The sequence below is a fragment of the Staurois parvus genome, unplaced genomic scaffold (assembly GCF_062004578.1).
Source record: "Staurois parvus isolate SC_StPar_1 unplaced genomic scaffold, SC_StPar_1.0 ptg000350l, whole genome shotgun sequence".
Taxonomy (NCBI): domain Eukaryota; kingdom Metazoa; phylum Chordata; class Amphibia; order Anura; family Ranidae; genus Staurois; species Staurois parvus.
In genome coordinates, this window is record NW_028318146.1 from 4,659,414 (window position 1) to 4,687,167 (window position 27,754).

At 43.6% G+C, this 27,754-nt stretch overlaps 1 long non-coding RNA gene across 1 annotated transcript; it reads right to left on the reverse strand.

Moving 5' to 3' along the window:
- LOC149456722 (uncharacterized) lies at positions 1-27,210 on the reverse strand. The gene is made up of 3 exons (XR_016313818.1): positions 27,019-27,210; positions 21,170-21,279; positions 1-26 (listed from the first exon to the last, which is right to left on the reverse strand). It is a non-coding gene; the product is annotated as an uncharacterized LOC149456722 (long non-coding RNA).
- Between the last annotated feature and the right edge of the window lie 544 nt (positions 27,211-27,754).

Here is a 27,754-nt window from a genome sequence, read left to right on the forward strand (position 1 = left end):
TCCCATCACCATTTTGAATTAGGACTCTAAAGCCAACATATATATATATATATCTACTGAAACTGAACCAAAAACAGAATACTGGGATCATTATTATGTAGGATTTAGCAGAATGGTGAAATGGCATTGACAGGAAGCAACACTGAAGCACAAGCACTACTAAGCAGACAGCACAGCCTGCATACATATCGAACCAATATGGCGCCCCCCCCCTTCTAGCAGATCAGTGGTCTTTGGCACTAAGCTCTCAGCGTTGTGAGAGATCACATTGTGATGTCTATCTCTTGGTGGCCTCAAAGTTTAAGTCTGGATATTTAGGGGGTGAATAGCTGTTACGGATGTCATGGGGGCTTCATAAGACTAGCATACACGTGTTCTGGCAGAAAAAGCCATGTGCTGAGAATGGACTCCCAGGGTGACAACAACAATATCGTCCATATGTATAGAACGTATATTTTTCAAACGTTCAACACAAATTATTTTCATGACACAGATGACACTCACATACATATGTTAAAGAAAATACATTTAAATGTCCAAAGATTTGTATAACAAAAAGAAAATAACATTTTTTTCCCTCTCCAGGAGAAAACAATACACTATCTCTGAGCGTCAACACCACCCTGGAGGGTGAGAACAATCTACTGGTTCCATTCACCAGAGATGCAACATCATCTATGACTGTGGAGGACCAACAAAGTGCAGTCACCCCACCTACCATTGAGGGTGAGAACACTGCACTGGTTTCATCCACCAGTGTCAGAGATGCAACAACATCATCTGTGACTGTGGAGGACCAACAAAGTGGAGTCACCCCATCTACCATTGGGGGTGAGAACACTGCACTGGTTTCATCCACCAGTGACAGAGATGCAACAACATCATCTATGACTGTGGAGGACCAACAAAGTGCAGTCACCCCATCTACCATTGGGGGTGAGAACACTGCACTGGTTTCATCCACCAGTGTCAGAGATGCAACAACATCATCTGTGACTGTGGAGGACCAACAAAGTGGAGTCACCCCATCTACCATTGGGGGTGAGAACACTGCACTGGTTTCATCCACCAGTGACAGAGATGCAACAACATCATCTATGACTGTGGAGGACCAACAAAGTGCAGTCACCCCATCTACCATTGGGGGTGAGAACACTGCACTGGTTTCATCCACCAGTGACAGAGATGCAACAACATCATCTATGACTGTGGAGGACCAACAAAGTGCAGTCACCCCATCTACCATTGAGGGTGAGAACACTGCACTGGTTTCATCCACCAGAGACAGAGATGCAACAACATCATCTATGACTGTGGAGGACCAACAAAGTGCAGTCACCCCATCTACCATTGAGGGTGAGAACACTGCACTGGTTTCATCCACCAGTGTCAGAGATGCAACAACATCATCTATGACTGTGGAGGACCAACAAAGTGCAGTCACCCCATCTACCATTGAGGGTGAGAACACTGCACTGGTTTCATCCACCAGTGTCAGAGATGCAACAACATCATCTATGACTGTGGAGGACCAACAAAGTGCAGTCACCCCATCTACCATTGAGGGTGAGAACACTGCACTGGTTTCATCCACCAGTGACAGAGATGCAACAACATCATCTATGACTGTGGAGGACCAACAAAGTGCAGTCACCCCATCTACCATTGAGGGTGAGAACACTGCACTGGTTTCATCCACCAGCGACAGAGATGCAACAACATCATCTATGACTGTGGAGGACCAACAAAGTGCAGTCACCCCATCTACCATTGAGGGTGAGAACACTGCACTGGTCTCATCCACCAGCGACAGAGATGCAACAACATCATCTATGACTGTGGAGGACCAACAAAGTGCAGTCACCCCATCTACCATTGAGGGTGAGAACACTGCACTGGTCTCATCCACCAGTGTCAGAGATGCAACAACATCATCTATGACTGTGGAGGGCCAACAAAGTGCAGTCACCCCATCTACCATTGAGGGTGAGAACAGTGCACTGGTCTCATCCACCAGTGTCAGAGATGCAACAACATCATCTATGACTGTGGAGGGCCAACAAAGTGCAGTCACCCCATCTACCATTGAGGGTGAGAACACTGCACTGGTTTCATCCACCAGCGACAGAGATGCAACAACATCATCTATGACTGTGGAGGGCCAACAAAGTGCAGTCACCCCATCTACCATTGAGGGTGAGAACACTGCACTGGTCTCATCCACCAGCGACAGAGATGCAACAACATCATCTATGACTGTGGAGGACCAACAAAGTGCAGTCACCCCATCTACCATTGAGGGTGAGAACAGTGCACTGGTCTCATCCACCAGTGTCAGAGATGCAACAACATCATCTATGACTGTGGAGGGCCAACAAAGTGCAGTCACCCCATCTACCATTGAGGGTGAGAACACTGCACTGGTTTCATCCACCAGTGACAGAGATGCAACAGCACTACGTACGAAGGTGGAGGAACAAAGTGCAGTCACCCAATCTAACACTGAGGGTGAGAATACTGCACTGGTTTCATCCACCAGTGACAGAGATGCAACACCACCTAAGACTGTGGAGGAACAACAAAGTGCAGTCATCACCTCCAACACTGAGGGTGAGAATACTGCACTGGTTCAATCCACCAGTGACAGGGAGGCAACAACACCATCTATGACTGAGGAGGACCGGCAAAGTGAAGACAGCCTATCCAGCACTGAGGCTGCAAAAACTGAACTGGTCCCATCCAGCAGTGTCAGCAACAGCCAGTCACACAAACTATCTGTGGAAAGCTTTGCCTTCCATAAGGTTATTGGACAGGGGAGCTATGGAAAAGTGGCGTTGGCCACCCATACCACCACTGGCCAAAAGGTGGCAGTGAAGATCATCAGAAAAAAGAAACTTCTGCTTTCTAATCCCTGCGCTGCTTTTAATGAAAGAAACATTCTAGAAGAATGCAGAGAGAACACGTATCTTACCCATTTGTATGGGACATTCCAGATAGAGGTAAGTATTTTCATCTACTAATTTCTTCTTCTCTTCCCAGTACTGTGCTCCACTACTGATACAGACCCCCTACAATAGTTATGTAAATAGTGACTTTTTTGGGAGTCAAAACTTTACACAAGGATAAGCATCCCTTTGCCCAATGAGATGACAGTGTTTGGACCTGTCAGCTAGTCCTCTAGGCACTAAGTGCTAAATTTAAAGAGGCAGAAGGAAACTTCACTTGATTCCCACACCATGCTTTTCTGGGGGCTCTGGCTGTAGATCAGAGGAATGCAGTAAAGGTAAGAGAGGAACTCTAGCGTGCTTCTTACAAGGCTGGAGATTAGTGAAGTAAACTGTACAGAGTAGAGGCTTTCCTTCAAGAAACCATGTACTGAGAGGCTGTCATTACTGACTTTAGACATTGATAGCTGCCTGGCTGTCTCTGACCTCAAAACCTTGAGTCACTCAGCAAGGACAAGTTTGCAGCTAGCAAGACAGAAGTCAGGACTCCTGATCTACATGCATCTTCTAGGATGGTGAACCAAAGTATGGAAGTCACTGGATCACCCTTACAGCAAGACAAAATTAATATTGTGATAAAAGTAGTCCAGTGATGGCGGCTTACATTTCTTCTATGTGCAGTTTTTCAGAATTCCCTCAGGAAGCACTTAGTAAAGATGCCACGCTGCACTGTATGCCGGTGTGCGTGTCTCCATATATTCCTCCACAAAGTGAATGTCTATAATCTAACCTGTTTTCATCTTTTTTACAGACTCATCTTGTCTTTGTTATGGAGTATCTGAGTAAAGGGGATCTCTATCAACTGATAAATTCTTCAGCTCCACTACAAGTGAACAGATTAAGGTAAGTTTGATGTCAGGGTCACTTTGGAGTTGGGAGAGGCTGATCACTGAGGACAGGATGTGACCTAGCCAGGCCCCTCCAACTAAGCCCATCCATCAATACCCCTATGAATTCTACGTAAAAGTCACTTCATCTTTAGCTGGTCTGTTAAGATTTTCAGTGCTAATATATGTATTTCTTTCTCTATCAGGAATTTAACAGCGGAAATTCTATGCGGCCTGCAATTCCTGCACGCCAAAGAGATTGTTCACAGAGATCTGAAGCCGGAAAACATCCTCTTAGACAGCGACGGCCATGCCAGAATTGCAGATTTTGGAACAGCAGTGAGAGGAGTCACCGAATCGAAGAGAATCAGTGGTTATGCGGGGACACCAGCCTTCATGGCCCCAGAAGTAAGTATAAGTCTAATATCAGACTTAATTGTAATATTTATCAAGATATACCATTTATCATCATTGGATATAGAGAAGAAATAAATGGATGCTCCACTTTCACTAAATGAAGAATGTCTCCACTGGTGCCCCAGTTGCTTTCAATGGGTTTCCAGGACAGATCAATAGCCCCAACAAAAGGTGGGGAGTTCTGAGACCTGCAGCAGTGTTGGAGTTTCTTTGTAGGGGACAATGAGGCCCGGTGTGGATGGATAGATCGGTCCAGCCCGATTCACACATACAAATGGGGTAAAACCTTCAGTAATTGCTCTCCTGCTGTTTTCCTTCTTCTCTTAAACACGGAGAGCGAGTGTGACTATTGAGCTATTGGAGTCCATATACCTTCATCCAACTACTTTAAAATGGACAGTTATAGCGTACCTCTAGGCAAATCTTTGCTTTTTGTTTGGTAGGAGTAGGGAACGTTTTTAGACTGTTAAACATTTTTTGCTATCTGTGTCCCCATTGGGTAGATTCACTCCTCTATTTGTTCTGGTGACCATTGTCATTGAGAAAAATCGTAAGAGTGAATTCCAAAATGTTACAGTTCATCCCAGAACAAGAGTAAAGGGGAAATGGGGATACCTGTTCTGGGGACAATTCTGTAAAAGAGAATTCCCCACACAGGGAAATTTCTAAATAACTTCCTGTTGCATTTCTGGAACAGAAGGTGAAAAGAAATGTCCCCAGTGGTAGACAGCAAAAAAAACCCAAAAACAAATAATAACCTAGAAGGAGTATTTGACACTTTTCTGCTTCGTCCAAAAAAAAAAACCAAGAAAACGTTTTGAGTTTACATCCACTTTAAGCCCCTCTCCTCCAATGTTCACAAGCTCCACCTCAATGTCATGCTATTTGATCACGATTTCATTCCTCCATGAGCTTCACACATCACAAATGTCACTATGTTGTCATCTTTGTCTCATACAATTTTTTCTCCCTTGTGTTTCTACAGGTCTTGCAAAACATGGATTACTTCACCATGGTTGACTATTTCTCCCTTGGAGTAATAGTGTACGAGATGGCGTCTGGCAAACACCCCTTCAACAAAGTGAAAAATAGGATCATCTCCATGGATCCAGATTATCCGGACTTTTTTGAATCTGACCTCTGTGACCTCCTAAAGAGAGTAAGTATTATTATTATTATTATTATTATTATACTACAGTAAGTATACACACAGCCTAAGCTTCTCTATTGCTCAGAGATTGTTATTTATTATCCACTTGACCTCCAGAGGATTTACCCCCCTTAATGACCAGGCCTCTTTTCGCTACTCGGCACTGCACTGATTCAACTGATAATTGCGCGGTCATGCAATGCTGCACCCAAACGAAATTTACGTCCTTTTTTTCACACAAATAGAGCTTTCTTTCGGTGGTATTTGATCACCTGTGCGCCTTTTATTTTTCACGCTATAAACAAAAAAAGGCCAAAAATTTTGAAGAAAAACAATATTTTTTACTTTCAGCTATAAAAAATATATAGTAAACTCAAAGTTGGTTATAAATTTAGGCCAAAATGTATTCTGCTCCATGTTTTTGGTAAAAAATCCCAATAAGTGTATATGGATTGCTTTGTGTGGAAGTTATAGCGTCTACAAACTATGGTATAAATACTGCAATTTACGCCCTTTTTTTGCTATACAGCACTGCGCTAGTTTAACGGACAATTGCGCGGTCATGCAATACGGTACATAAATGATATTTACATCTTTTTTTTCCCCAGAAATTGAGCTTTCTTTCGGTGGTCTTTGATTGCCTGTGCGGTTTTTATTATTTGCACTATAAAAAAAAATGACTGACAATTTTGAGGAAAAAAAAAACAATATTTTGGACTTTTTGCTATAAAACATGTCCAGTAAAAAAAAATGTAAAAATCAAATTTAGTCATAAATTTCTGCCAAAATGCATTCTGCGACATGTCTTTGCTAAAAAAAAAACCCAATATGTGTAAATTAATTGGTTTACATGAAAGTTATAGCGTTTACAAATGGCGGGACAGATACTGGGATTTTTAGTTTTTTTTTTATACTAATAATGGCGGCGATCATCGACTTATGGCGGCGATCAGTGACTTATGGCGGGACTGCGGTGGACATTCTGACATTGGGGGGTACTGACTTGGGGTCACTGACATCCCCAGTGACACCAATACAGTGATCAGTGCAAAAAAAACAAAACACTGACACTGTATTAATGGCATTGGGGAGGAAGGGATTCACTTTATTTTTCAGGGAAAGGGTTAACTGTGTGAGGGGAATGTTTTACTGGGGGCGGGGGTGTGTACTGCAGGGAACACCGCTGATCGGGAGAGAGAAACTCTTCTGTCCCGTTCAGCGTGTCCTGTAGCTGTCAGGGAACTGACAGAAAACACAGCTACTGCAGCTGTGCTCTGTCAGAGATTGCCGCCGATCGCCGGGATATAGCCGGTAAGGACTGGCTGTGACCCGGCGACTGACATCCGCGGCTGTGATCGGCGGGACAGGTAGGGCGGCGGCGCGCCCCCTACCTGTTTACAAAACACACGTTTTAAAACGTGCTTTTTCCCAGCCGTGCCGCCCTGCCGCCGTATTTATACAGTGGCTGGGCGGCATGTGGTTATTATTTATTATTATTATTATTATTATTATTTATTTGCTCCTTCAGTGTCTCATTATATTTTATTCTTCTTTACAGCTTCTGTGGAAAGACCAAGATGAGCGAAAATACCAAGTCAGTGACATCAGGAGATGCCAGTTCTTCAACACCATCAACTGGGTGGAGTTAGATAGAAGAAAGCTACGCATGCCATCAAAACCAGTAAGTATACAGATAATGGAGTTCAACCACATTAAAGGGATTGGAGATGTTCAGCGGCCGGCTCTTCAGCGCTGAGACATTTGTTTTTACAGAATTTTCAGACTTGTCTATGAATTTGTGATCATTACACAATCATCCAGCCTGGTCTGAATCAATTCTGCTTATTACTGGAGATGATTATTGTGGATAGGTCAGGTGCAAAGCTAAGACCTGATTTATTTTACATATAAATCCCTCCTGCTGCACACTTCCTGCCCAAGGGTGACAACGTTCACTCACTTACTGTACTGTATCTATGGAGAAGCAGCATTGTCACCCTAGCCTGCTTTTCTGATTAGGACTACAAACATCTGCACCTCTCTTTATCTCCATTGCACACCGGGGTGTTGGTTTGTAGTTCACAGACAATAGCTGAGAAAGCTGATAATATTGTTTGAGATCTTAGTTCAGTGCACAGGAGCTTACGAGGACACTGGATTTGTGTCTGGATTACCAGGTATTGTCCTATACTTGCAGAAAATGTGCTTAACCCGTAAAATGCAATTAAAACGAATGCAGCCACCACAATCAAGGCCTAAGCTTGAAAATACTACATTTGTTCTTTGGGTTAGACAATGTGGGATAATGAAGTGTAATGCTTCTTCTGACCACTAGAGGGAGCTAGGGTGGAAGAAGCCTGTTTACTGTTATCTGCTGCAATGGGGGGGGGGGTAGTTGGGGCTCACCATGCTTTGTTACCATTTTCTGTATCAATTAGAAATAGTGACTAATGCCTCTTTCTCTTTCAGAATCCCAAGGATTCATCATATAACCAAGTCAAGTTAGATAAAATTATCGACCGCAAGGATCGGAATGATGTAATATCACCAAAAGAACAGGAGAATTTCACCAATTTTTCCTACATAAGTGACAGTTTGATGATGCCATCAGTGAACACCAATTCAATGGACAACCATGGACAACTACCAAAATCAAGAAACCGTGGACAACTACCAAAACCAAGTAACCATGGACAACCAAAACCAAGTAAACGTGGACAACAACCAAGCAACCATGAACAACCAAAGCCAAGTAACCATGGACAACAACCAAAACCAAGCAACCATGAACAACCAAAACCAAGTAAACGTGGAAAACAACCAAAACCAAGCAACCATGAACAACCAAAACCAAGTAAACGTGGACAACAACCAAAACCAAGCAACCATGAACAACCAAAACCAAGTAAACGTGGACAACAACCAAAACCAAGCAACCATGAACAACCAAAACCAAGTAAACGTGGACAACAACCGAAACCAAACAACCATGGACAACAACCAAAACCAACATCGAGCAAGAGTCAGAAGCTGCAGCCTGTGCAGGACTTATCCAAACCATTAAATAGGCAAGAAACCAAAAAACCACAAAACAACACAAAGAAGCAACAAAAGAACAAAAATCAACAGAAAAACAAAAATAGGAAATGAATGCCACTGCCTTACGCAGATGCACAAAACACCTGTGCATCCCACACAGTGTCATTCATGTCTGTTGGGAAGCAGCGGCTGCATGGACACATCCGGTGCTCTCAACTCGACATCCGCATTGGGTCCCATGCAAATGTCCAACAAAGAGGCTCATAAAACACCAATAGAGGCAAGGAAGAAACTTTATTTCATTGACTGACAATGAGAGTAAGAGTCAGAAGCTGCAGCCAATGGACAACAATGGAAAACTACTGACACTGAGCAACCATGGACAAATGAAACCAAGCAACGATGGACAACAACCAAAGAGGGGGGAGAGGAGAAAGGGGGGGGAGGGGGGGGGAGAGAGGAGGGGGAGAGAGAGATAGAGAAGGGGGACTATTTGACAATTAATGGAGCACTTATCTGGGGTCCGTGGTGTCTGCGGCTGCACTGATACTTGACATGCAGTGATGGTCTCCTCTCCTGCACCCCCTCTTCACGGTCAGCTGACCTCTAGGCTCTGTCCTCCGGCCCTATGCAGTGAATGGAATAGAGGCCGGGTGGGCGGAGCCTAGCTGCAATGCTCAGTCCGGGTCTCGGCTTCCTGCTAGATCAGAGGTGGGCAAACTTTTTGACTCGAGGGCCGCAATGGGTTCATATATTGGACCCGGGGGCCGGACCAAGAGTAGATGAATTATGTGTATGTGTCATCCATAGTAAGTATAGTAATATTCCCCCATAGTAAGCATAGTAATTAATCCCCCATATAGTAATTCATCCCCCATAGTAATTCATCCCCCATATAGTAATTCATCCCCCATATAGTAATTCATCCCCCATATAGTAATTTATCCCCCCAATAGTAATTCATCCCCCCAATAGTAATTCATCCCCCCTATAGTAATTCATCCCCCATATAGTAATTCATCCCCCATAGTAATTCATCCCCCATATAGTAATTCATCCCCCATATAGTAATTCATCCCCCATAGTAATTCAGCCCCCATATAGTAATTCATCCCCCATAGTAATTCATCCCCCATATAGTAATTCATCCCCCATATAGTAATTCATCCCCCATAGTAATTCATCCCCATAGTAATTCATCCCCCCTATAGTAATTCATCCCCCATAGCAATTCATCCCCCATATAGCAATTCATCCCCCATATAGCAATTCATCCCCCATATAGTAATTCATCCCCCCTATAGTAATTCATCCCCCATATAGTAATTCATCCCCCATAGTAATTCATCCCCCATATAGTAATTCATCCCCCATAGTAATTCATCCCCCATATAGTAATTCATCCCCCATATAGTAATTCATCCCCCATAGTAATTCATCCCCCATATAGTAATTCATCCCCCATATAGTAATTCATCCCCCATATAGTAATTCATCCCCCATAGTAATTCATCCCCCATATAGTAATACAGCCCCCATATAGTAATTCATCCCCCATAGTAATTCATCCCCCATATAGTAATACATCCCCCATATAATTCATCCCCCATAGTAATTCATCCCCATATAGTAATTCATCCCCCATATTAATTCATCCCCCATAGTAATTCATCCCCCATAGTAATTCATCCCCCATAGTAATTCATCCCCCATATTAATTCATCCCCCATATAGTAATACATCCCCCATAGTTATTCATCCCCCATAGTAATTCATCCCCCATATAGTAATTCATCCCCCATAGTAATTCATCCCCCATAGTAATTCATCCCCCATATAGTAATTCATCCCCCATATAGTAATACATCCCCCATAGTAATACATCCCCCATAGTAATTCATCCCCCATAGTAATTCATCCCCATATAGTAATTCATCCCCCATATAGTAATTCATCCCCCATAGTAATTCATCCCCCATATAGTAATTCATCCCCCATATAGTAATTCATCCCCCATAGTAATTCATCCCCCATAGTAATTCATCCCCCATAGTAATTCATCCCCCATATAGTAATTCATCCCCCATAGTAATTCATCCCCCATATAGTAATACATCCCCCATAGTAATTCATCCCCATATAGTAATTCATCCCCCATATAGTAATTCATCCCCCATAGTAATTCATCCCCCATAGTAATTCATCCCCCATAGTAATTCATCCCCCATATAGTAATACATCCCCCATATAGTAATACATCCCCCATAGTAATTCATCCCCATATAGTAATTCATCCCCCATAGTAATTCATCCCCCATATAGTAATTCATTCCCCATATTAATTCATCCCCCATATTAAGTCCCCAAGTCCCCCCTGTGTCAATTCACTTACCTTTGCTCCGCGCGTTCCTCTCGCCGTGTCCCGCGCCGTTCCGGTGCAGCATGAAAATCTGTCTCCTATGAGGATCTGTCCCCCTCGACGTATCTGCGCATGTGCCAGTTTCAGGCATTAGCAGCCAATCGGCGATCTCCGGCACATGCGCAGATACGTCGAGGGGGACAGATCCTCATAGGACAGATTTTCATGCTACACCGGAACGGCGCGGGACACGGCGAGAGGAGCGCGCGGAGCAAAGGTAAGTGAATTGACACAGGGGGGACTTGGGGACTTCAGGGCGGACTGTGAGAGGAGCCTAGCTCCGCGGGCCGGATTAAAAGGTCCGCCGGGCCGTATACGGCCCGCGGGCCGTAGTTTGCCCATTGCTGTGCTAGATCCTATCGATGTCAGTGGGTGCAGCAGGGAATCAGCGCTCCGGGAAGCACAGAGAGGGTAAGACAGCCGACTTGCCATTAACTCAGGATGGCATAAGTTGAGCCCACCTTCCCTGCTCAAGACTTGCTGAGCCCGCCCCCTGCCTAAACCCTGCCTCCCACCCGAGCTATGACAAGCTCTCCTGACCTGCCAAGCCCTGGTCCCTTGTCCCTTCTGCCTGGGGGCAGATATGCCCCTGGGTGTCACACTGTGCGATTGGTGTCACCTGGTGTGGCTTGCACCCACCTAGGGACGCCACTGACAACAACCCAAACCAAGCAACCATGGACAACAACCCAAACCAAGCAACCATGGACAACCAAAACCAAGCAACCGTGGACAACCAAAACCAAGTAACCATGGACAACAACCGAAACCAAACCATGGACAACCAAAACCAAGTAACCGTGGACAACCAAAACCAAGTAACCATGGACAACAACCGAAACCAAACAACCATGGACAACAACCAAAACCAACATCGAGCAAGAGTCGGAAGCTGCAGTCTGTGCAGGACTTATCCAAACCATTAACCACCTTCCGCCCGCCCTATAGTACAAGGACGGGCGCAAGGTGGTTCTCTCGTTCTGATAGGACGTCATATGACGTCCTACCATTCTCACTGCGCATGCGCGGCTCAGGGAGCGCGCAGCGCGGCGATCACCGGTCCGCTGTGTCCCTCGAACACAGCGGATCACGGAAAGAGCCGAAGATGTTGGCTCGGTCCTGTGATCAGCTGTGTCCAATCACCACTGATCACATGTAAACACGGAAATGCCGGTTATCGGCATTTCTCTCCTCTCGAGCTGTCACGCTGACAGCTCGAGAGGAGAGGAGAGCCGGTAATCTGCTTTCGGCGGAGGGGACATGTACACTGATCATCAGGGCACTGATGATCAATGTGGCCCCAGAAGTGCCACCTGTCAGTGCTCATCAGTGCCAATGCCCATCAGTGCCAGTGCACATCAGTTCCACATCAATGCCACATATCAGTGCATACCAGTGCACATCAATGCCACATATCAGTGCCTATCTGATCTGCCTTTCAATGTCACCCATCAGTGCCAGTCAGTGCCACCTATCAATGCCAATCAGTGCCACCTATCAGTGCTGCCAATCAGTGCCGCCTATTAGTGCCAGTCAGTGTCGCCTATCAGTGCCAGTCAGTGCCGCCTATCAGTGCCAGTCAGTGCCACCTATCAGTGCCAGTCAGTGCTGCCTATCAGCGCCGCCTATCAGTGCCATGTATCAGTGTCATGTATCAGTGCTGCCTTTCAGTACTCATCAGTGATGCCTGTCAATGCCCATCAGTGCAACCTACCAGTGCCTCCTCATCAGTGCCCATCAGTGCCACCTATCAGTGTAGCCTATCAGTGCCCATCACTGCAGCCTCATTAGCGCACATCAGTGAAGGAGAAAAATCACTTATTTACAAAATTGTATAACAAAAACTAAGAAAAAACATTTTTTTTCAAAATTTTCAGTGGTTTTTAGTTTTTTTAGGAAAAAATAAAAATCCCAGAGGTGATTAAATACCACCAAAAGAAAGCTCTATCTGTCTCAAAAAAATGAGTGGGTGCAGCTTGCACCCACCTAGGGACGCCACTGACAACAACCCAAACCAAGCAACCATGGGCAACAACCCAAACCAAGCAACCATGGACAACCAAAACCAAGTAACCGTGGACAACCAAAACCAAGTATCCATGGACAACAACAATGAAACCAAACAACCATGGACAAAAACCCAAAACAACATCGAGCAAGAGTCAGAAGCTGCAGCCTGTGCAGGACTTATCCAAACCATTAAACAGGCAAGAAACCAAAAAACCACAAAACAACACAAAGAAGCAACAAAAGAACAAAAAACAGAAAAACAAAAATAGGAAATGAATGGCACTGCCTTACGCAGATGCACAAAACACCTGTGCATCCCACACAGTGTCATTCATGTCTGTTGGGAAGCAGCGGCTGCATGGACAACCCAAACCAAGCAACCGTGGACAACAACCCAAACCAAGCAACCATGGACATCAAGCAGACATGGGCCACTACGGAAACTAAACAACCAAGGACAACTACCATCATCGAACAAGAGTCGGACGCTGCAGCCACAGGGATTATCCAAAACTATTAAACACACAAGAAATAAAAAAACCCCAAAACAACACAAGAAAACCCATAAGAAATGAATGCCACTGCCTTACACGGATGCAAGAAATACCTGTGCATCCCACACAGTGCCATTCATGTCTATTGGGACTCAGTGGCTGCACAGACACAGCCATTGCTCATAATTTGATATCCGGGTTGGTGCAGGTGCGTTTGGGGTTGGGTTTGATTCCCTTTCCCCTGCATGAATGTCAAAATTGGGAACCGCGGCTGTGTCCATGCAGACGCTGCGTCCCAATAGACATAGTTAAAGTGGTTGTAAACCACTTGTACCTGCTGCTGGGTATCATCATTATGATCCTACTTACAAATCCTTTGGGGCATCAAGAAGCTGAAATATCTCAGTTGGGAGAACGTTAGACTGAAGGTCTAGTGGTCCCTGGTTCAATCCCAGGTTTCAGCAACTGCACATGCCCCTTTGTAGTATTAGATCGGACCCCGGCGGGGGGAGATTTTGCTCCTGTTACATCGCAAGATGAGATGAAAGGTCAATTCTAAGATACTATTCCTCCTGGACTGATGGAAGCCATGCAGGGGCAAAGAGAGAAATCACAGGGAACCCCCCTCTCCAAACAGAACAGGAAAATGCCATTGAACACCCCCCTAATTGCTGGCTCGCAGTGTCTCACACTCATAGACTGCCAGAAAACCGGCCCATCCAGGGGTAGACTGACCATTAGAGCACTCGGGCCCTGCCCAAGGGCCCGGGGTCAGTAGGGGGCCCCATTAAATGCCCCTGGTACCTTTTATAGGCTTTTTTAAGTGTGCTTTGAGTGTGGGCAAGGGCACAGGGGCCTCATGATCCCCTATTGCCCGGGGGCCCCATGAGTTGTCAGTCCGCCCCTGGGCCCATCTATGGAGAGAGGAAGGGTGAGAGGCCGCCAAACACGGGGCCGAAAAGAAAAAACACGGCCCCCCAACCCAACATTGCCCCCTGGTGTCATCACATATTGCTATCAGTAATGCTTGGACATAGATGAAGGGGGGTGGAGACTGAAAGCGTGCCGAGATTTGTGCAGATCATCTTGAGGCTAGGTTCACATCGATGCCGTTTCCAACGCGCTTTCCGTTTTTCAGAAACACACTGCAGTCCATTTACAATGATTCCTTATGGGTCTGGGTCACCTATGTGCATTTTAAAGTGGCTGCGTTGTTTGGAAAGGGTCAGGGACTTTTTTTGCCCCCAGCAGGTTGTGTTTGTGGTTCTATAGACTTCAAAGGAAACGCATCAAAAACGCAAGCAAAAGCAATGTACGCGTGTTTTTGCCGAGTTTCCTGCATGACAGCAGACACCTCCCCCCAGCAACATTACCACATCCCAAAAAAAGCAAACTGCATTATAAACCCATGTGAAAAGCGCAAACCATGGAGGAAAAAAGCAGCAATCGCAACCTGCATAGGTGTCAAGCTAGTGTCAGAGCCAAGTTCACACCACATGCTGTCCATTCTTTTCTGCATCAAAAACGCATGGATAGTAGGTTATATGGTTTCCAATGGCATCGTTCACACCAGTGAGGTCGGTTCCAGGGCGCTCCAGTTCCAGAAAGAAAAAGTAAACATGCTGCATTTTTCTGCACTGAACTCGACAGTAAAACGCATTAAAAACGCACCAGAACACACCTAAACGCACACGCCCTTATTTAAGTTGAAGAAAAATAGAGAGGATGCATGCTTTGTAATTAGCCCACACTGACGCATGTTAAACGCACTTATCCGATGTGCTCGTTTTCCGCAACACAAGGGAAAATATATATATTTTTTTTAGCCCTGGTTACACTGATGTGGTGGGATTTCTATGCGTTTTCAAGTGCGATTTAAGAAGCAATTCTGCTGCGCTTTCTGTTCTGGCTAATTTTGTGACATTAGAAAGAGGTGTATCTCACAATGAAATCGCATGGCTTTGCACACCTATGTGTTTTCACTGCTTTTTCCATTCAAGTCTATGGGGCTCAAGAACGCACTGCATCGCACCAAACACGCACAGGACCCTTTTAGGCAGGGTTCACACATATGCAGGATGCAGCTGATTATTTTCCCATTTTTTTTTAACACAAGTTTTTGATGCATTTTTGGGAGGTGTATGTTGTCATGTGGCAGAAACCAACAAAAAATCAACAAAACCGCAAGCGTTTTTCATGCGTATCTATAGAAGTCTATGGAACCAAAAATGCAACCTGCCGTGGGGGAAAAAAGTCCCTGACTCTTTTCAAAAAACGCACAGATATGAACATGACCCATAGGAAACCATGTTAAATGGACTGCAGTGCGTTTCTGCAAAAACTGAAAACGCACTGCAAAATGCATAGGTGTGAACCAGGCCTTCGAAATTGCATTGCGTTTGGAGCGTGTAGGTGTGAACGACCTCTATAGAAAGCCATGTTATCTCCCTTCACATGCCAATCTATGCGTTCTGGAAGGCATCAGATTACATGAGTGTTACCCAGGGCTTACACTGCAGGGCGCTGTGACACATTGTAGTATGCGGCAGCTGCGTTTAAGGGGTTAGTTCACCTTTAGACCGGGTTCACATATGTGCGGGGCTGGTTTCAGTACGATTTTTAACCATTAGCTGCCCGGCCAATGGCTGAATGGCGGCCGGCAAAAGCCATTAGCATTCCGGGTGGACCTCATATGACGTCCTCCCGGGCATGCGCAGTTTGCGCGCCTGCAGAGCCGCGCAGTGGTGTGATCTGTCACCGGCTGTGTACCTTGGAGACGGCCGATGACAGATCTGAGTACCAGCCCCATTGCCCGTACCATGTGAGCTGCTGTGACCAATCACAGCAGGTCACATGACAGTTGTATACAATGGATGGCTTCATTCATGCCATCCATTGTATACTAGTGTGTTTAGCTGTGATTGGTCACAGCAATCACATGCACAAGCTGGGCTAATCACAGCCCAGCTGTGTCATGTGATTAGCTGTGGCCAAATCACAGCTAAGCACAAAAGAAAAAAAAAAACCCTGAATGAATCGATGTCATTCAGGTAAATGCTTGCTTATAGCAAACTAATTCTTTGCTATATGCAAATTGTACTACTTTGGTCATAGTGAAATATGAAGAAAAAAATCGTAAATAAAAGGAAAAAAATGTAATAAAAAATTAAAAATAATGAAAAAAAAAAAACAATTCTATATTTTTTTTTCATACTGTCACCAGCCAGTGTCCCTGATCACCGCCATGCCAGTTATATGACGACGCTGTACTGCACTGGTGACAGTATGTAAAAAAAAAAATAGTGAAAATAATTATTTAAATTTTTTAATTTTCCGAAAAATTATGACAAAAAAAAAATACAACTTCAAAAAACTCGCCATGCCTCTTATGAAGTACATCGGACTGTCTACTTTCCAAAAGGGGTCATTTGGGGGATATCTACTATTCTGACATTCTTGGACCTCAAGAAATTAGATTGGCCGTCAGTACTTCAGGACTGATCAATATTCACATCTATCCCATAGTTTGTGAACTCTATAACTTTGCTACAAACTAAATAACACATCCTAATTTGGGTTATTTTCACCAAAGACATGTAGTAGAATACATTTTGGCCTAAATTTATGAAGAAAAATTATTTATTTGCAAACATTTATAACAGAAACAAAGAAAAACGTGGTTTTTTTTCAAAATTTTTGGCCTTTTTTTGTTAATTTAGCAAAAAATAAAAACCCCAGCGGTGATTAAATACCACCAAAAGAAAGCTCTAGTTGTGTGAAGAAAATGATAAAATTTTAGTTTGGGTACAATGTTGTATGACCGCGCAATTGTCATTCAAAAGTGTGAGAGTGCTGAAACCTGAAAAATGGCCTGGGCAGGAAGGGGGTAAAAGTGCCCGATATGGAAACGGTTAAAAAGAGTTTTGTGCAAATTCGTTCTGGGGTTCGGGTGCAAATTTTTAAAGTGTGCGATACTGGAAATCGCACCTGAACCGGACTGAAAATTGTACCTGACTCCTTCTAAAATTGCACTGCGGCCGGCCCTCACATATGTGAACTGGCTCCATAGAAAACTGGTTTGGTTCACGTTATGCAAATCGGATGAGGTTCAAAACGCATCTAGTCCGCATCCCCTCCCTCCTAGATTGTAAGCTCGAAAGAGCAGGGCCCTCAATCCCCTCATGTTTTGCATTGTATTGTTATTGTTCTGTCACATGTTCTGTCCCCCTTTGTAATGTACAGCGCTGAGCGAACTATGGGCGCTTTATAAATACTGTATAATAATAATAATAATATATGTGAACCGGGCTTACAGGAAAACCTGCCTACCGCAGATAAGGGGCATTTGTAGATAAAAACAAACACTGTGCCTCTGACTAAAGCTGAATAATGCCCTTGCTATAGGTGTAGGCCATTTACATACCTCATGAGGCCTGACTGGAATACTCCCAGGACGTTGCTAAGCGAGGCCTAGTCATTATTTCTCACCTCCTCCATCACAGGAATGAGCTTTTTCTCTTTTCCAAACCCCCTCACATGCGCTCCCTCTCCCTGATGCAGTAGCTCTGAGCTCAGTGCTGGAGACCTCACTCCTGTGATGTAGGAGGTGCACGGTAACGACTAGGCCTCACCTAGCAACGCCCTGGGAGTATTCCAGTCAGGCCTCATGTGGTATGTAAATGGCCTACACCTATAGCAAGGGCATTATTCAGCTTTAGTCAGAGGCACACAGTTTGTTTTTACCTACGGACGCCCCTTATCTGCATAGGCAGTTTTTTAGTAAAGCTGAGCTAACCCTCTAAATGCAGCCGGTTTCATTGTCAGCCGGTGCACAGCCACCCAAAGTGCGTTAGTGGGAACTGGGCCTATTGGGAACAATGGTTTTCAGATTGCCGCTGCATTGCACAACAAAGCCCAACAGGCATGGTGTGAATGGAGACTACTCAGCTGTGGAGTGTTTAACCACTTCAATACCGGGCACTTTTACCCCCTTCCTGCCCAGGCCCATTTTCAGGGCAGTCGCATTTTCAATGACAATTGCGCGGTCATGCAACACTGTACCAATATTACATTTTTATAATTTTTACACACAAGTAGAGCTTTCTTTTGGCGGTATTTAATCACCACTGGGGTTTTTTATTCATTGCTAAATAAATGAAAAATAAATGAAAAAAAGACCAAAAATTATGAAAAAAAAACACATTTTTCTTTGTTTCTGTTATAAAATTCTGCAAATGAATAATCTTTCTTCATAAATTTAGGCCAAAATGTATTTTGCTACATTTCTTTGGTGAAAATAACCCAAATCTGTGTATATTATTTTGTCTTTAGGAACGCTATAGAGTCCACAAACTATGGGATCTATATCTGAATATCGATCAATCCTGATGTACTGACGGACGATCTCAAAACTCCAGACAGTACAAATATTCCCCAAATGACCCTTCTTGTAAAGTACATAGTCCAAACTATCGGGCATGTGAGTTTTTTGAAGTTGTACATTTTTTTAATATATATATATATACACCTTCACCAGTGCAGTAAAGCGTCATCATTTAACGGGTGTGGTACTGATCAAGGACACTGACTGGTAACAGTATGAACACAAAAAAGAAGGTTTTTTTCAATTCTTTTATTACATTTTTTTTTTATTATTTTGTTTAACATACTGTGACCGGAGCAATACATTTTTTGACTCACTTTGATTACTTATACCAGTGAATTTCACTGGTATAAGCAGCCATTGTTACTGTCATTTTATGTCCCCCCAAATTGATACGTAAGAACCCTACATGTACACTGGGCATCCAGCCCGTGCGTCCAATCTTGGTGTTTTCGTGCACCCGGGAAGCACAGGTTGGCGATATATAAATACCTGTAATAAACGAAGCCAATTTCTGCATCTGTATGGGCAGAGCTTACATTTCCCCCTCTTACTGATAGAATACTAATAAGTGAAAACCTACAGTGCAATATGACCTATCCAAATCAATATAAACAAATATTGCAGCTAACATGTAAAGTGTTCCCACATACAAATAATTATATACAAAAATGCAGCGCAATACTATATAATAAACTAAACTAATATATACCGGATTATACCTAGGTAAGTATAATTGGAGGAAAAAAAGCCCATATAGTGCTTTTTAAAACGCATTGCAATCGGACAACAAACAAAACAAAAGTACCAAGTGATTCGGTGCAAACACACTACATTTGCAAACTGCGTTTGGGATGTCATTAACTTTGTACTGACACCCGCTGCAGATCGCAAATAGAGTGCGTTTTGCATGCAGTGCGTTCCTGTGTTATTCATGGTGTGAACCGCCATAAGCGATTAAAAAATCTTACCAGTGATTCACAGCAATAAAAGCCTAACAGAGGCTCAAACCACTTCCCAATTTATTCAAAACTAACTTGAAATAAACTTTAAAGAGACTTTGTCACCAGACCATTCATTTCAACAAAATATTTTCCATAGGATTTTTTTTATTTTACGTGTTTTAAGCATGTTATTTGCCTGTAATAGCCTCCCTTGTGTAGACATTCAAAAGCCCTGAAACTACTGCTGGGTCCCACCCTCTTGGATGTGATGTCAGCATCCACAGCAGAGTCAGAGCTGTCACCTAAGTGACAATTTATAGTATTGCCCTTCATTCTTCCTCTAGCCGCTACATAAAAGGCTACGTAGGAAGTTGAGGAAGGGGGCCAGAGGAGCTAGGCCAGCACAGACAGTAATTAGATATAGAATAGAGGGGTATGACATGCAAGGAAGGAGGGGGCTGAGCTCAGGAATGGACTCTTCCTGGAGTAGTGGAATTTTCTAGGACGTTCAGAAGCATATTGCACAATTAGATGAGGTGGAGATCATAAAGGTGCCTCTCCAACTTGTTCAATTAGAGAACACTTTGCATGCACTGAGAATGTGCAAACTGTTCTCTGAATGGTGTCCATGCCAAGCAAGTGACCCCCTATGTTCACTATGCAGCAGGGCAGCTGCTCAGCACGGGATCTGGAAGACAGCAAGATCATGGAAGCTACTGTAGTGATTTCCGCTTCCACAGGGATCAACCAGGTATGGAATATGCATACTGACTTTGGTCCAAGCTGGACTAATGTTACTATGCAAAAACCTGGAGTTCAGATTTATTATAACCAAACAAAACAATGAGTAAGAAAAATACCTTTTTCTGTGCTACTACTTTTTTTAGGTTGGTGACAGGGTCTCTTTAGAGAGTAAGTGTACCTTTTCATGAAAAATGAAAAAATTGGACTAAATCCAAATTTCCTGGACAACTTTCCAGACCCCACTGCACATAGTGGCACATAGCAGCCCCCATGCTGCTCCTGTAGCGGTCCGTATATCACAATACACAGCTCAAAGTATGTATCCATAGTAATGGATGGACAGTGCTGACCAATAAGAAGTGCAACTGAGGCTTCTTCTTCTAGTAAGGTGTCCCAGAAGAAAAAAGTGCTTCTCATTGGTCAGGGAAGTCACATGGTCACACTGACTAACAAATGCTTACCATTTCTAACATTATGATGGATACTCACCCATGGTGTATGGACCGCTACATTGGCAGCTCTGGGCGCTATGTGCAGCAAATCCAGAGGGGTGCCCAAGATGCCTGAAGTTCCTTCACCTTTTCATTTTTTATCAAAAAGGGAACCTTAAGTGTCTTGTTTGTAAGGGTCTTAGACTATGAAAACATTCAGCAGTAAATGTGTGTCGCCATATTAAAAGTGTGAAATTGCCTTGATTTTGGATTTGAATCAGTACGTTTCTGATGAGTAGTACTTACAGTTTGGGTTGTAGCAGAAGGCAGACGCCTGGCTGGATTTATCATAGCACACATTGGGCACAAACACTCCGTTCTGAACTTCTCCAACTCCCCACTTGTACCAGGCCAGGCTATAAGAACAAAATCAATGTGCAAAGATTAGTAAAGGGGATGACCAAAATCTGACTTGTATCTTAGTGCAGACTTCTGGGAATATCCGTGAGCCAATCACACAAGCAGGAAATTATGTTTTTTGGGGACGTTCTGTACACCATCTGTGTACAGGACACCTCCAGGTTACCATATTGCAATTTACAGAAAATGATGGAACTGCAGATTGAAAAGGTAAGGTCAATTTTATTATCATTCAATTACAATATGACCTGTGTCGAAATTGTATTGTATGTATAACTGTACGTTATATTATTATTTTTTTTTTATTTGTTATTTTTTTCCCCACAAAGTTGAGTTACCCTTTAAAACACATATTACAATCTGATTGTACAATTTCCTATAGATCTTCCAACACCTATGTAGTGCAAGAGTCTGCCTGATTGGATAAAACATGAATGGATAGTTTGTCTTCATATGACAAAGTATTGGTAAACCTTAAAAGAGAGATTGTACAAAGATTGTGTATTCAGATTGTAATGTGTGGTGAGTTGAAGGTCTCTCGATGCCCAACCTGTGGCCCAGCGGGTGCATGCGGCCCTTTGGGGATGCCAGGGGTCACACTTGAGGCATCCTACTGTATATCAAGAAAATTGCCACTGCTGCTATAGATAGACTGAAATCGAGGGTGGATAACATGGATAAATCTATAGTGGATAACATGGATAAAACTATAGTACCCCAAACTGTCTTTAAGTGACACCTTGGAAGCCTTTATAGGTTATCAGTTTACAGTTAAACATGAATTATGACTGTAGAATTATTGCTCTTATGCCAACATTCCTGGTGATACCGCACACGTGTGGAGAAATTTATGTCTACATACCTGTTCCCTATGTTTGCATTCAGGTGTGTATGGGGGCACTTTTATTTTTTCTATTATATATTTTTTTCTCTAAACTTTATTGCTCTCTCAAGGGGGCTAAACGAGTCCCCTATATGATAGGATTGGGGGGGGGGGGGGGGGTATTAGCAAGTCCTCTATATGGAGACATCAGGGGTCTATTAGACCCCCAATATCTCTCCTGCATAATGCATGTTGCTTCCAGGTTCATTAAGTGCAGAGGAGATCAATCTCCCCCCTTTCTTAATAGCACAATTACTACAGTCCCATCCTCCACTGTATAAACATACCTTGGTAGACAAGGCGTTAGTGCCGTCTGCATTTTTCTGTATCTCTTTCTGATCAGGAATGACAACCCAACACAGGCCACTGTCAGTCGCAGAGTATTCATTGCATTTCCTCTCTGACTCGCTCCTTTTGGTTTGGATCAAAGTCATGTTTAAAATATTGCTTGAGAAACTGAACTCCTTTATATGGACCTATTAGAATGTAGCAGGGTTAAACCCCTCGTAGCCCTGATCCTTATAGGATTTAGATCCAGAATAAAGTTCTTTCTGCAGTTTTAGCTTCTTATGTGAATGCTAACAATTCAGAGTTTTTTGATTGACGTGGAACATGTATAGTCATCCATTTTCAGCACACATGGTCTTTGACGCAAAATTATTAAAACCAGACAGAGGCAAACACATAGTTTTTCCAGAAGGGAGGCAGTACCAGACTTTTCATATGACTGGTGTCAGGATAGATTCACCTTTTGTAACATGTTACATCCATATTCAGGGTATAACATGTACATTAACAGTCTGCAGGAGTCTTGTATGGCACCAGCAATCTGCTGATCTATGGTGCATTGCTTTCCAGGTTCCGAAAATAAATAAATAAATGCACTTTTTTTTTATCTGCTGTGTAGAATCTGTGAATAGGCGGGGAGCGAAGGGTCATTACCAGAGGCGGACTGACCATTTGGAAACTCGGGCACTGCCCGAGGGCCTGGGGTCAGTTAGGGGCCCCATGAGATGCCCCTGGTACCTTTTTCATAGGCTTTTTTGAGTTTGGGCAAGGACACGGGGGCCCCATTATTTCCTATTGCCCGGGGGCCCCATGAGTTGTCAGTCCACCCCTGGTCATCACACTAAGAACTTTGGGCAGAGCTGAGTGAAAGATGTGCTGTGCAGGTCTAAATGTGAAGAGGCGAGTGGTGTGGTGTGGTGTAGAGGGAGGGGCGGACGATGTGTTGTGCAGGTTTGGATGGGAGGAGAAGGGCAGTGTGGTACAATGTAGGGCTAAATAGAAGGTAGTGGGTGGGGTGAAAGATGTGCAGCGTAGGTCTGGATATAAGGATGTGGGCGGTGATGGGGTAGAGAGAAGGAGGAGCAGGGGGTGTGGTAAGGTGTTCTGTGATGAAGTGACACCAATGTGATACAAAACAATATAGAGGTTCTGGTGAGCTCTCGGACCTTACCCTTCCCCCATACAGAGCTGATCTGGAAATAATAATGACTGCAGACATCACACATCCACCAATCAGATGTCATACTCTCAAGTCTTAGTAATTTAGGATTTTTCCGACTGGTCCTATAGGTATAATCAATGAAGTGTATTTAAAAAAAACTATTAAAAAGTAATAAATACATTTAAATAAAATAGATTTACAAAAATTGTTTTGTGTGTGTAAAGTTTTAAATCTTGGCATGTTTGGTGTACACTTATTCAACTCAACATCATCTTTTATATTTTACCAAAAAAATGGGTTCTATATTCTGTTTGTGTGCACTAAAGTGCATTTAATGCATTAATGGATGTATTTCTTTCCTGAAAATTTTCATTTTATAAACATCTGCTCAAATATCATGCAACGTAACAAATTGCAACAACCACCATTTTATTCTCCAGGCTCTCTGCTTTTAGAAAATATATCGTGTTTGAGTATTAGAAGTAATATTCTACCAAAAAAATGCTGATATTAATAAGTGTGTGAGAAATGTCCAAAGTGTCCTTGGGCAGCAAGGAGTTAAATTGTGAATTTGTGGGTTACAGCCAAAACAAGGTCATGTGACCTCATTAGCATATTGTAAACTAGGTGTCAGCTCTCCCAGCAGCTGTGGCTCATTTGCTGAGATTGCTGTGAGCGGCGAGGAAACGAATTGTGTTGCTCTGAGAGATTTTGCTCATTATTTCATAATAAAGCACTTTCATTGGAAGAAAAAAGATGAAAAGTCAAAGGATCTTTTAAAAACCAACAAATAAGATTCACTGAGACCCTTAACAGGGGACCACCAGCCCCTCGCACAGTCCAGAGCCCCTCATAGGGGTGTATGTAAGGCCATCAGGCAGGGGTTCAGGGCAGTTGTACACACTACCTGCCCCTGAAATTCACAGACAAAACCCAAGAGAAACACGCAGAGGGGACATCGAATATTTGTCAATTATAATGCAAGGAACTGTAAGGAAATATGTTGTTATGTCACCCAAATATATATTTATTGGGGTCATTGCTATATACACAACGGGGGTGATTTACTAAAGGTGAATAGACTGTGCACTCTGCAAGTGCAGTTGTTCCAGATCTTTGTAAATGAGGGGAAGATCTGCTGACTGCCACTATCCAATCAAAGTCCCCAAAATGGATGCAACAAGGCTTCAAAAGCAAAAAGTCATGAAAAAAGGGGTTAAAAGACCACTTCAGTTTTGGAAGCATATACACATTGTGGGGTCACTGGATAGAGGAGGACGATTAAGAGCCCCTGTCAGGTTTTAATGCTTCATGTGTCACTGTAAGTGAGATTCAGCCTCTCAATGTTTACCCTTGACTGCTGTCCCCGGGTTAGAAAGTGATGAGAAAATCCAAAATTTGGAGCTGCTAATAGAGGGGAATCTTCAAATGGGGGACAGTTCATACCTGGAGGTCACTGCCCGCTCCTTCACATGACAGCTGGTCTGCAGGAGACATGTATCAGGTGTATCAGCTGCTCTTACTAGGGCCAATTTAGACAGGAGTCAATTCACCTACCAGCATGTCTTTGGAGTGTGGGAGGAAACCGGAGTACCCGGAGAAAACCCATCCAGATTCCCCACTTCTCATCCTGCTCAAACTGTCACAGTCAAATCTGCAGCCCCTGGAGCCCGCAGTACCTCGGGGGCCCCTCAGGAGGTGTTACAGGATTTTGTGAGAATTTTTGTGTGAGTGTCAGCAGGAGTTGTGGGGAGGGGTAGGGTGGTGTGTGCTATTGTTTTTACCTCCCCAAAGACAGGAGTACCAGCTCCTGGACGGTGCTCTCCTCCTCCTTCCCCCTCGCTCAGCCTGATGATAGCTCGGTGTCCATCCCCGCCTGGTTGTCAGTACTGACACTTCTCCGCCTAGCAGGGCTGGCCTCACCCCATCCTTCCTCCGCTACTCTCTGGCTCAGGACTTCAAAATGGAGCCAAAAGCTTGGAGCTTCTGCTTTGCTCTGGATTCCTCTTTGCTCATGATAGTGACAGGGAGACATCACGGGCCCCCCCTAAAGCATGAGCGGGGTCATAATTGTGACCCATGAGAGCCCTGATGGAACACCCATGGGTCCCATCAGCATTTTGAACAATGACTGTGAAAGCAAGGTATATAAATACACAAACTGCTGCATACTGAAATAGAGCCAAATACAGAATACTGGGATCATTATTATTCAGGATTTAGCAGAATGGTGAAATTGTATTGAGGGGAAACAACATGAAGGCCTCGTGTACAAAGGACATATTTAAAACACTCCTCCTCCTGGCAGCAGCATTTTGGCAGAAAAAAACCTCATGCTTGTCAAAGAGGCTAACGCTTTTCCACGCGTTTCGGCATGTTTACAAGCGTCAAGCACTTGGGCGTTAATTCATTTCATTAGCCAGGATAATAATTTATCCTGGCCTTTGAAATAAATGAATGCTCAAGCGCTACACGTGCCTAGCGTTAACAAGCATTTAGATGCATTTACACGCACCAAGCGTTTTTATTGCTAAAAAGCTGCTGCTCCTGGATGCGCTGGTGCTGGGTTTTTTTCCTGCGGGTAAATGTTACTGCTACTAAAAGCTTCTAAAAGTCTATGTGAGCATGGAGACATGGGGTAACATGGAGGGCCGTCTGGAAGCAGTACAAAAAGGGGCTACAAAAATGACCTGTGTGCATGAGGCCTAAAGAACAAGCACTACCAAGCAGGAAGCACAGCCTGCATACATAATGAACCAATATGGCGTCCCCTAGGGGCTATCACAGATCAGTGGTCTTTGGCACAAAGATCTTAGCGCAGTGAGATATTACATTAGGATAGCTACAAATTCTGCTTCTAACGTGTGTGAAAAATCTCAACGTCATATAAATAAGTACTATCACAGTATACAGAAAAAAGGCCACAAGTGACTTGATGGTAGATAAATAATTGTCTAGTCAATTATTGTAAAATAATAAAATAATTGTAGTCAATTATAATGCACGGAACTGTAGGGAAATATACGGATTGTCGTTCCCCCCCTAAAACAAAATACATGTGTGTGAAAAATCTCAAAACTGACCCTGGGCAGCAAGGGGTTACATTCTGACAAAGGTGTGTGGCCGAAATATGACATTTGTCAGTTACAGCCAAAACAAGGTCATGTGACCACAGTGAGGAAACTCTAGTAGTAGCTCTATATATACATGGAGAGGTCACTGAATAGAAGAGGGAAGGGTTAGAGCCTCTGTCAGAGTTTAATGCTTTCTGTGTCACCGGTAATGAGATTCGGCCTTTTAATTTGTCCCTGATGACTGCTGTCCCCGGGTTAGAAAGTGATAGAAAAATCCAAAATTTGGAGCTGCCAATAGAGGGAACTTCCAATGGGGGACAGTTCATACCTGGAGGTCACTGCCAACTCCTTCAGATGACAGTTGGTCTGCAGGAGACATGTATCAGGTGTGCAGGATTGGCTGCCCAGCATCCAGGAGTGAACACAACAGACTGACAGTTGGGTCCCATCACCATTTTGAATTAGGACTCTAAAGGCAACATATATATATATATTTACTGAACAGAACCAAAAACAGTATACTGGGATCATTATTATAACATTAAAACACAAACACCACTAAGAAGACAGCACAGTCTGCATACATAATGAACCAATATCACGTCCCCACTTTTAGGGAAATATATTGTCACCCAAAAAAAAAAAATTATATCTATATCCATGTATACACTAATTGCTAAAAATGCTGATATTAACAAGTGTGTGAAAAATGTCAAAATTGTACCTGGGCAGCAAGGGGTTAAATTTTGAAAAAGGGGCGTGGCCAAAAGGTCATGTGACCACCCTGGCGGAAACTCTAGTAGAAGCTCTAGCAGCAGCTGAGGCTCATTCGCTGGGAGTGTTGTGAGTGGAGAGGAAGCGAATTCTGTTGCTCTAAGAGACGATTCTCATTATTTCATAATGAAGCGTTTTCATTGCAAGAGAACATTTCAAAAGTCAAAGGATCTTCTGAATACCAACAAAGAAGATTCAGTTATGCGATCAAAAGTGGAACCCTTAACAGGGGACCGCCAGGCCCTTGACCAGCACAAAGCCCCCCGTAGGGGTGCATGTAAGGCAGTTAG